The 11,030-nt window shown below is 45.9% G+C and overlaps 1 long non-coding RNA gene across 1 annotated transcript; it reads left to right on the top strand.

The window, feature by feature from the left end:
- The first annotated feature begins 4,120 nt into the window (after positions 1-4,120).
- On the top strand, positions 4,121-5,174 carry LOC128795692 (uncharacterized). The gene is made up of 2 exons (XR_008433607.1): positions 4,121-4,867; positions 4,972-5,174. It is a non-coding gene; the product is annotated as an uncharacterized LOC128795692 (long non-coding RNA).
- Positions 5,175-11,030: the final 5,856 nt, after the last annotated feature.

Below are 11,030 nucleotides of genomic sequence, written 5' to 3'. Positions count from 1 at the left end.
AGACAGGGCTGCGCACCAGCCCGGGGCGGGGGCACCGAGGGGCGGGAGGAGCAGCATCGCTCCCTGGGCAGGCAGCGGGGCACGGGGCTCAGCCTGAACGGGGGAAAAGGTAGGGATGTGGGGAAGGTCATGCACACTCGTGGATTGAAGATGTAAGTACAGAGGCAAAGAGTATTGCACCCTTAATCAGTCGAAAAATATCTCCGTTCCCTTCATTGAAATGACTGTTTGAGGAGATACCTGCAATTTTTGTATGATTTTTCCAGGAGATAACTCAAATTTCTTTATAATCTTTCCAGGAGATAACCCCAATTTCTGTATTTTGGGAAGCAATGAACAATTGTCCCCCTGAATGATTCCTTCTATGTAGTATTCACAATTTTCTTATACATTGGTCACATGCTTCTCCCTTTGTCCTGTCTTTCCCAGAGTCAAGATTCCAGATCTGGTGTGTTTTGCTTTCATGCAAGATGTTCCTTTTCACCCTCCTCAATCATTTTTGTTTAAAGTCTTTCAACTGTGCAGCCAGTGCCACAAGTGATAGGAAAGAACCACTCAGCAAAATAAAGATATTTTCTGTTTTGATCTCAACCCCTTTTCTGGGGATTCCTAACATGCCTTTCTGACTGAGGTTGAAGGCTGGGCTCCCTCTCTTGAATCATGAATACCTGATTTTGAGCCCAACCTGGCTGTTGTGCCTCCTCTTTGGCACTTCCAAATAGTAAATCTAATGTTTTACACCTGAACAGCACCTGGCCACTCAGTACAGGACCTCCTCCATCCTCAACCAGCTTTCCTTGTGCTCACCAACTCCATCAGAAATGTGCTCTTGCACTTCAGGGGCATGACTGCTCCAAAAAAGACATCTTGGCCCTTGGCACTGTACACATACATCTGGCTGAGGTTTATACTACAGCCCAAAGCAAATTTTATTCTGTCTAGGCTAGATTTCTGTAGGTGGCAGTTCCTTGGGTCAGTTTTGGAGACTTTCTGACAAAACTGGCATCAGGTTTCCTACATTACCTTCCTTAAATGCAAGGTTGGATTTTCTTGAAATGCATTTTGTCTACATGTTCTGGTAACTATAGAAAATGTTGGTAGCTCATGAGCAAGAAATCCTGAATGCCAAAATACTGGCTGAAAATATAAATTTTTTTTTTCTTTAAAATTTGGTATTTCCATTGCTAAATTATATATTACACAAAAAAAGGCCTTAAAACAATGTTCCCTTATGTGCATGCACATATTCATGGGAAACCTTATCACTGAGTTGGCTGAAGGGGGCTTTTGTCTAGAAACTGCTTATAGAAATTTAATATTGTGTGCACGGTTATCAGCTCAGATAATCTACACCTGAAACTTTAGATTTTTCAATGCATATAACAATGCTCATTCTTCATGAGGAAGGTTTTCTTCAAGCACCAGGTCTCTAATGAATTTTGAGGGGGACTGTGGTCCTAGATAAATGTTGGAGAGAACATGTGTGCACAAGCACTGTGGAAACTTGTCAGTTATTTGTTTTCTTAAATTTGCTTTCTTCATTTAGAAAAAATATTATTCCACATGTACACTAACACAGAAAAAGAGTTTTGTCCTCATTTTTCATGCATGTTTTCTTGCAAAACCAGAAGAAAAGCTGGCTGAATAAGGTAATTATTCAGATAGCACATTAATCATTAATCATATGAATTCTCTTTAACTGGGAGTAACACATTTCCATTACAAATTCAGAACATCTGCTAACTCAGGGAGAATACTGGACATGGTCTTTGTGCAACACTGAACGTGGAGCTGAAACCACTTGGAGAGTTTACTCTAAACAGCTCCTGGCCTAGAGGAGGGAGGTAGGGAGATGCCCTTGCAGCTGTCCCTGTGGACACAGCCAGGGGCGCAGGATGCTCGAGGCTCCTGCTGCCAGCAGTGCCCACAAACCTGTGAATGATCCCAGTGTGGGCAGGGACCTGTGTGCAAGCCGGGACAGTCAGCCCCTCAGTGCCCTGCTCCTCTGTGGTTTGTGAGGGGGTGTTTGTCCCTGAAGCATAGTGGCTGCCACTCAGAGACTTTATCCTTCGTGCCAGCTATGGACTGGGAGCAGGTGAGTCACTCCCAGCCAGGCTGAGGCATCTTTCTGGTTATGCACAGGTGAACCTGTGCTGCAGCTCCTTCTGCTGCTTTGAGCAGCCTGGCCTTGTGGAAGGTGTCCCTGCCTGGCAGGCAGGTTGGAAGTGGATGAGTTTTAATGTTCTCATCCAACCCAAACTGTTCTAGGATTCTATGATTCTGTGATTTTTACCAAACTGGTCTGAGCTGGGACCACTAAAACAAAGCTACTTTTGGACAGTGGCAGGGGCATCTTTGCTCTCAGAAGCACTTTCCAGCACTTTCCAGCATGCTGCCACATCCAGAGGCTCAAGGGCTCTTGTCTGCACCTTCTGCTGTCAAATACAGAGCTGTTTGTTGAGACCTGTGCACACACCTCCATCCCCCAGCTGGCAGGACATCTCCTCTAACAGGCAGCAGTGACATATGGAAAGCTGGGAAGGGATCAATCCATCCTTTCTGCTGCTCTGAGTCCCAGCCTGGCTTGTAGCTGCTCACAAGCGCTGATCAGAGGGAGATAAGTGTGGTTTCGATTAGGGATGAGGAATTCTCTTCCCCCTGCCAAAAGAGGAAACAGGGAGATTGTGTCATCCTGAACACTCTGGATTCTGCCTCCTTCTCAACCACAACCCTCCCTCCATTTTTTTTTAAATTTTATTTAGAGTACCACTCTCTTTTGACCAATTTACATAGTTTCCACAGCAGATTTATAATGCTACCAATAAATACGAAGGAATTTCCCACTGTCTTACTTGGCGTTGTATATTTTCTCTGGGAGAGCATTGCAGTGAAGGGACTGGTACAGACTCAGAAACTTGTGGTAGATTCACACTTAACTTCTCTGGGAATTAAAGAATCAACTCAGCAGGGACAGAGTATGTTAGAGATAGAAAGGAGTTGTTAATTTCATATCCATCTGTAAACAATTTCTGGGCTAGGATGCATTTCATTGTAAGTTCACTTTCAAATTCCCTTTAAATATTCCTTTTAAATTCCTTTAAAATATTAACCTGTTAGTAACAAATAATGGCTTAAGCTGCTGGACAAGACACAAGTAAAATGACATTAAACCTTACTTCTGCAGCCAAAGTCACTGGGACCAAATTCTGATGCTTGGTGTCTCTTTGGGGGGCTGAGTCACATGAGCAGAGCCCAGTAAATTAAAAAAAGCCATGTACAAACAGTCTGAAGCAATTTGTAAGTGGTGATAGGAGGACAGCTTCATGACTAGAGCAACCAGACAGATCCAGGCTGTGGAAAGACATGTCAGGGGGCACATAGCAGAAATAGTTTTCCCCTCCAGGAGCTACCAAACAAGCCTGTTTCTGTAGGCAGCAAAACATGAGTGCTTGTTCTGCAGGAATGTGCATGGCAGATGAATTAGAGGCTACAAACACACCAGAAACAGGCATGGGGGGCCCCACTGTGAACAGCTGAAAAGCTCTTCTCTGCCCTTCCTTGCCCAGAACCCGGGTAGGGTTTACTGGAGGAGAAGCATTCCAGGAAGAACTAGGCAGTGAAGGGAATCCTCTGGTCTTTTCATCATCTGTATCTATATCATCCATATCATATCATATCAATCATATCATATCATCATATCATATCTCATCAGATCATCTCTCTATCTATTTATTTTTATTTAGGGAAGTCTTCTGACGAATGCCTGAAGTAGCTGCTATCCCATGAGATCTCTCTCCAGACCTACAGGCAAGACCCAGCTGATGCAGTTCCATGGTGCTGCACAGACCTGGGACCGACTGCCCTCAGCCTCCAGCACCAGGCATCTAACATATCTAACATATCTAACATATCTTAAATATCCCCCCCAGATCCCAGCCTGGCTGAGCACCGGCCAGCAGTCAGGGTAGACATTCCATGAGCAGCAGCTCTCAAACACCATCCAACACCTTTTCTTGAGAGCAATGAGCAGCCCTGTCCACTGCACCAAGCTCTTCCTCTGCCACAATTTCTGGAGAGCAGGAGAAGCAGCAGTATCTGGAGCTGGGTGAGCTGCAGCCACGCTTCCACCCAGGCAAGGCTGACTGTCCCACAGGCTCAGGAGGTTTTGGCTGAGATGAGCCAGCTCAGCAGGACATGCTTGAAGCTGAGAGCAGAGCAATGCTGTAAAAGCCAGCTACAGTATGGCAGCAAAGGTGTTCTTCTCTGTCCTGGCAGGAGGAAACAGCCAGCTGTGACTCATGCTCCCTGCTCCCATTGCCTGGGTTCATTTTCCACACAGCAGCTATTGATAAGACCTGGAAAGAGCAGGAAGTTTCCCTGGCAGGGGCAGCTGGGCAGGCAACATGTGGTTGGACTGCTAATGAGCCTGAGTGGAGCACTTTGCCCAAAGCCATGACCAGGTTTCCGAGTTTTGACTGTTTCATCAACAGCTCATGGTGCTCAGCTCAGCCCCACCACACTTCATGGTCATGTCACAGAAGCACAGAATGGTTTGGGTTGGAAGGGACCTTAAAGATCCTCCCATTCCACCCTCCTGCCGTGGGCAGGACACCTTCCACTAGATCAGGTTGCCCAGGGTTCCATCCAAACTGGCCTTGAACACTCCCACGGATGGGGCATCCACACCTTCTCTGGGCAGCCTGTTGCAACCTCACAGTAAATGAGAATGAGAAGGTCTTGGGAAAAGGGCTGGTGGCCAGGAGGAATCTTCTCAACACTTGGGACAGGATTTATTCCTTTGAGCTTCACGTTTTCCTTCTCAGTTCTCTGCCTGGGCTGGTCATGGCAGCCCCCTTGGGCATCTGAGGTGAGCTGTGGCTCACCATCCAGTGGGAACCTAAGGTGAGGTGAACACAGTCCCACTGCAGACATCCACATTTAGGTAAAATAATCCCCATTCTTGTTTTCCAGCTCTTGTGTAAAGTCAGACACCAGGCAGAACCTCTTCAGGTGAGATGTGTTTGGTTTGAGCTCCAGCTTCGTGTGACCAAACCCCTTCTGCTGACATGCATTTGCTAAATACCACATCTGGAAAACCAGCAGGTGAATGCACAGTATCTCACACAAAACCCCACTGGCAATTGTAAATTAGAATAAACCCTTTTTGGCTTGTGGATGCTGGATATCTAACTCTTTAGAAAAATAAATGGCAAACTGGACCTTGGCTTTTGTAAGTCACCTTGAAAATCTCAGTAATTGGGAGTAATTAAAATATTTAGTGCTAAAATTAAACTTAAATTGCGTGAGGGGTGTGTGTGTGTGTGTGTTTGTGATTGTCTTCCATGACAAAGTCTCCTCTGTGTTTACCCCTCCAAACATTCTTCCACCTTTTTTACTATTCCTCTGCAGGAAAGGGATTTTGTGTAGGTTGCCAAGCCCAGCTTGGCCGGGGTAGAAACTAGTCATGGGAGGAAGGAGAGCAGGCTAACTTTACAGGGTGAACACCCTATTTGCTTGGAAACATCTCTGCAATCAATAACTCCAGGAAGAGGAATTGCAAACAACACAGTTAACCAGAGATTTCAAAGTTGTAAATACCAATCACGATTCTCAAAAGCTGCAGGAAAATTTACATGAGAGAAGCAAACACCACTGCTTTGTGGGCAATCCTTTGATTGAATGGGCACAGTGAGACAGTTTCTCATTTGTGTTAATGGAGAAGCATCCTTTGTTTGTGTTCAGTCTCGCTGATTCCCTGCTCACAAAGTCCTGTTTAAGCCCCATTAATTCACTGTGGATTTTATAGGAAGAATTTGTGTTCATCCTTTCTGGAAGGTCTTGCAGCATCACTGTAGTGAAAGGGAAAATCAGGAGAGCATCAAGCTGAGAAGGGTTTGGGTAGGAAAAGTCAGCAGAGTGAAGATGGGAAAATGGGGAGCAGAACCTTGGGTCTGCTGGAGAAATCCTGTTCACCCTTTGCAAATCTCTGCATGGCAATTATCTGACATTATAAACAGGACTCCGGGAAGGTCCCTCTAGAGGCTCCTTGGAGTCCAGTAAAGCAGGGAAGAGTGCTGCACCTTCAGCTGTGGCTGGATGTGTCCTTGTGGATTTTGGCTCCAGGAGCTGTTGAAGATGAGGAGTACCTCAAGAAAAAATGCCTGCTCATGGCTCCTTTCCCTCAGACACATGTGCGACCTGCCCTGGAGCTCACTGAGGGCTTGTGTGGTGGAGTTGTCCATCTCCTGGACAAAGAGGGAAAGCAAATACTCTGGAGCAAAGCCTTCTGCTGGGCTTTAGCAGAGGGAGGCTGTGACAAGCACTGCAAAGGAAAACACCCAGTGAGTGAAATTCTGGCAGAAGCAGTTGCTGATCACTCATGGTCCCGTTCCCATCCAGGCAGCTGGGTCTCACAGCCTGGGTGCTGTGAAGGGTCACCTCCCTGCATGACAACATCTCCCACTGCTTTTGGTGTTGCCATGGGACACGGGGATGTCTCAGCACCCACGTCCCCACGCTGGGCTCCGCACAGCTCAGGCTGCTGGGCTTTACAGCTGGGTCCTTGTGTGCAAATTCTAGAGCTTTTCACTCTGGAAGGCTGTGGATCAGAGCCCAGATCTGGTCTGAGTTGTGCTCTTGTGGTGTCTGTACAAAGCTCAAGGAAATGTTTATTCTTCAAAATGTATTATTTTGCCAGTGGCTCATTGCTGTGCATCCTTGCTGTCATTCCAGAGACACCATCAGTGTCTACAGCACTACCAAAAGGAACTTAGGCACAAAAACTTCAGGTGTTTGTCACAGACAGAATGCTGAGTAATTACCTTGTTGCATATATCAACAGTTTTCCTCCAAAACCTATTAAAGCAACAGAAACAAATTGCTGCAATGTACTTCCCACAGCACCAAGAGCCAGATTTTGGTACCTTGAGAACGCCAGACCCCCAAGGACCTGATGTTCGATAATATTCGGGCCGACAGTGCCACCAAAAGGAAATGGGATAAACTGCCCATCCTAGAAGTGCCTCCTGACGTTGTTTTTGGAGCAGTTTCCCCTCTGCCCTCCCTCCAGATCTCTGCTTTGCCCCTTCCTCCCTACATCTGTTTCTGTAAGAAACACTCACAGCCCTCCTGAGGCACCGGGAAACAGAAATTATTGGTTTAGCTGAAAGAGTTTCTTTTTAGCAGCTGAAGATATTTCCAGCTCTATAAAATCATATAAAATTGCTTGACTACTAAATTACAGCACATGGACAAATTTTATTCTTTGTTATGGAAAACATATTCCCCATAGGCTGCAAAATAACATTTTATTTGCTTGTAGTTAACTGGAATAATTTTATTATTTTGTTTCTAAGCAGGCACTATGACAAGAAATTAAACCTATTAGAGTTTGCCCAGATCTTTAAAGCATCCATTGCCGTAGCTGACTTTGCTAAAGTGAGCCTATCTGACGGGCTTTACATTAAGCTGGTATCACAATTGCAAGTTTATATTAATTTAACGAGAATTCACGGTCTCCATTTACAGAGGAAGATGGATTAAAATGCTTCTCCGAGGCTGCTTTTCCCTGCTCTGGCAGCCGGGGTGGCTGCAGAGGGTGCTGTTCACCTGCACACGCCAGTGCCGAGATGGGCTCTGCACAGCAGGACAGACCCCTGGCATTCAGGGGGATGTTCAAGAGTTTTCCTGCCCGGATGTCAGTTCAGGCTCTGCACAGACCTGGATGCTACAGCTGCATCTGAGGACTTAGATTGAATATGACAGAGAAAAGCCCATCCCACCAGGTGCCTTGGCTTGGATAAAACAGTTTGGATCCGTAGCATAGCAGGATCTTGTAGCTCTTGCTGGCTCTCAGCACACCCCAGGTGTCCCCAGACTGATGTATCTGAGGGGGAAACAGCCAGAGAAGGGGGTTCAGTGAGGTCAGGCTTACACTTGGAGCAGAGCAGGAAGGATCAATGAGCTTTGCACAAGCTGTGTTTTCCTTGCTGTGGGGGAAGGATCTATATCCCTATTTCTTTTTAATCTGATGATGAGGAAACCATGACTTGGCCTCCCTGCACTGATGAAGTATAAAAATAGTCTTTTGTCACAGTCTTAAGGATCTTTGTCTATTCCCAGCATTTGGCACGAGCTGTTATTTGTTTTACCAACCTGAAAATGTGCCATTTGTTCCTGAGGAACAGGCACAGCTAGGCTGTCAGTCCCACCCATGGGGCTCAGAGCTGGAGCTCTCCTGCAGCATCACGTGCCAGGAGTCAGTAATTCACTCCTTTGGTATGATTCAAAACTTCATCTTCTGTTTTCAAAGGCAGCTTCTTGCCCTAAATAATGATAAAACCAGGCTGTGCTCCTACTACCAAATGCTGCTTTCTGCCCTTTATTTTGATTTTCCCTGTTTCAGAGGAGCATGACCCAGGTTGCACTGTGGTGCTTGCAGGGGACACCAAGATGGGGCAGGGATGAGGACACGGATGGAGGTGGCAAGTGATGGTGGGCAACATGAGCCCTCTCCAACTGTGGAACATTGTGAAGAGCTTTTACAGGACTCAGCAGCTGGGATAATTTTTTCATGATGGCTTTTAAATCCATTTCATTTCAGCATTAAATGTGTTTGTCTTCCTCATCATCAACTACACAATGGTTTAGAAAGCTGTTTTCGTCCCTTAAAATTCCTGCCATGGTTTTGCTCCTGGTTGCCCTTGGGTTTCCTCTAATCCTGCCTCTCTAGCAAAAGCAGCTGCAGCTCCCCCACTCCTCCAGACTGTGGCAAGCACATTTCTCTCTCTTTCAGGATTTTTCATAAAGGTACGCAGAGAGAAATGAAAGAGAAAACAATTTGTATTTCTGCTCCTTGGTTTTGGAATGTGTTTGGAGAATTGTTTACCAGAGTGATCGCTTGGTTGGATCATGGTGGATTGTTTGGGTCTGGTGGCCAATCGGATCCACCTGTGTCTGGACTCTGGCAAACAGGGTCACGAGTTGTGAGTAGTTAGATATGGTAGTTAAAGAAAGTAGCATGTATTTTTTTGTATCCTCTTTTATATAGTATATTAATGTATTATAGCATAATTATAATAAAGCAATCATTCAGCCTTCTGAACTAAGTCAGACATCATCATTCTTCCCATTGGGTTTGCCGACATCTACAACACCAGACCTCCTTGAGGACCATGATTTTCAGCATTTGGCTCATCACCTGTGCAATTATTTTCCATTCAGGGGGTACACACTGGTGCCAGCTAACAGATGCAGCCAACAGAGTGGTTTGAATGGGCCAAAGGTAATGGTGACCTTTTGAGTTGTGGCTGTGACAATTTTACAGATGGAATATTTTTGCCTCCTCAGGTTTTCTGGGTTTGTTTTTATTTATGATTTTTTTTTAATAATAGTTTCAGCATCATTTTTCCAGCTTTCTGCCTTTCCCTATCAGGAGGAGTAATGTCAGAGGAGTCAGTCCAAAGCTGGTTGAATTTTTGTTACTACTGCTGTGTGAGCATGTGGTGAGGAATAGGCACTGGAGAGTGAGGGTACTCCCAAGGGCAGGCTGGGACTGTGCAGGGAGGAGGCAGAAAGCTCCTGTTTCCAGTCTCAGTATCCCCCTCAACAGGGTGTGTGGTATCCAGCCTGTCAGCCCTGCCTATCAAGCCTCAGCATTTTGCTTGCAAAAAGACAGAAAAAAAAGACAGAAGGGAGAAAAATGTTCTCAGTGAGGGACTTAGAAGAAGCATCAGAAGACTTGTTCTCAAATTATCCCAAGATCATTCCGTTCCATCCATCGCTGCTGCTGCTCAGTGGAAAAATCACATAAATCAAACTAGCCCAGACCTGCTGTACATGAAGGCAAGCAGGAACTTCCAGCTTGTTTTATTACCCCACAGCTGCTTGCTGCTGCAAGGAGTTTTCTTTAGCTGGTGTGAACCAAATCTCAAAGCTGTAGGCACCATGCCTGGATGTGCTGTGACTTCATCCCTGTCCCTTCCCAGGTGTCCTGTTCTCCATCAGCAGATCCTGGGGAGCCCAGAGGGAGACAGGGAAATAGCTGCAGCAGGTAGTGCTGAGGCTGTGTGCTGCTATCCCTGAAGTCACACAGTTTGTGCAATTAATACAATTAGCAGTGCTGGGGCCAGGATTGAGCTACCCAAGCTGCTGCTCTCACTGCAGCTCACCCCAGCACAGACTCACAGCCTCTGTTTTTTCCTTTTCTTTTCCTTCTGTGAGTTTTTATGTTTTATTAACTTTCAGAGTTCCAGTTGTCCTCGTCTCTCTCCCATCTTTCCCTCATGAAACAGCAGCAATGATTGGTGAAAAAACAAAAAAGGTTGTTTGTGTTTTTTCTCCCCACCTCTTTCATTGCTGGTGATTCAAGAGTGCCATGATTTCCCTTCGTTTCTGCTGAAGTTTTCAGTAGTTCCTTCCCCTGCCCATTCTGTGTAACAACTCAGTGTGAGAAACATCTGCACCCCATTAGGAACAGCTTTGGGTACATAAAGCTGAATGCAAAGGGTAAAAAAATGTTTGATGGCTGAGTTACGCTCTCATCCAGGAAGCAATCTGGCAATTGGTACAGGGTCCCTAGGGCACCCGAGCTGAAAAACAGCTCAACCCTCATTTCTAGCACGTCACTGAAGCTACTTACCCTGCTAAAATACTAAAACTGCCATGAATCATACCTAGAGCATGAAGAAGCTGATGTCTTCTGTGTCACCTAGCAATGTCACCTTCCTTTAAATAAAAATTATTTGGTGGAGTGCTATCATGGAGTCACCACCCAGAGTCACCACCATACCCAGTTTCCGGCTGCTACAGAAATCAACTTCACTCCATAGTTCCTCAAAATCTGGAACAAACTGAGACTGGGAATCTGACTTGTCAAGGGGCTTCAGGTAGATCTGACTTTGGTTACTCAGGGACTATTTGGCAAACGGCCCATCAGACAGCGGGGGGCTTTGTGGTTATCTTGGCTGTACATCTGAAGTCAGCACAGAGCTTTGCAGGGGCTGCCAGCTCCATGTGGGACCAGCAGGATA

The sequence above is a fragment of the Vidua chalybeata genome, chromosome 15, assembly GCF_026979565.1.
Source record: "Vidua chalybeata isolate OUT-0048 chromosome 15, bVidCha1 merged haplotype, whole genome shotgun sequence".
NCBI lineage: Eukaryota > Metazoa > Chordata > Aves > Passeriformes > Viduidae > Vidua > Vidua chalybeata.
This window is presented reverse-complemented; position numbering and strand designations above follow the sequence as displayed.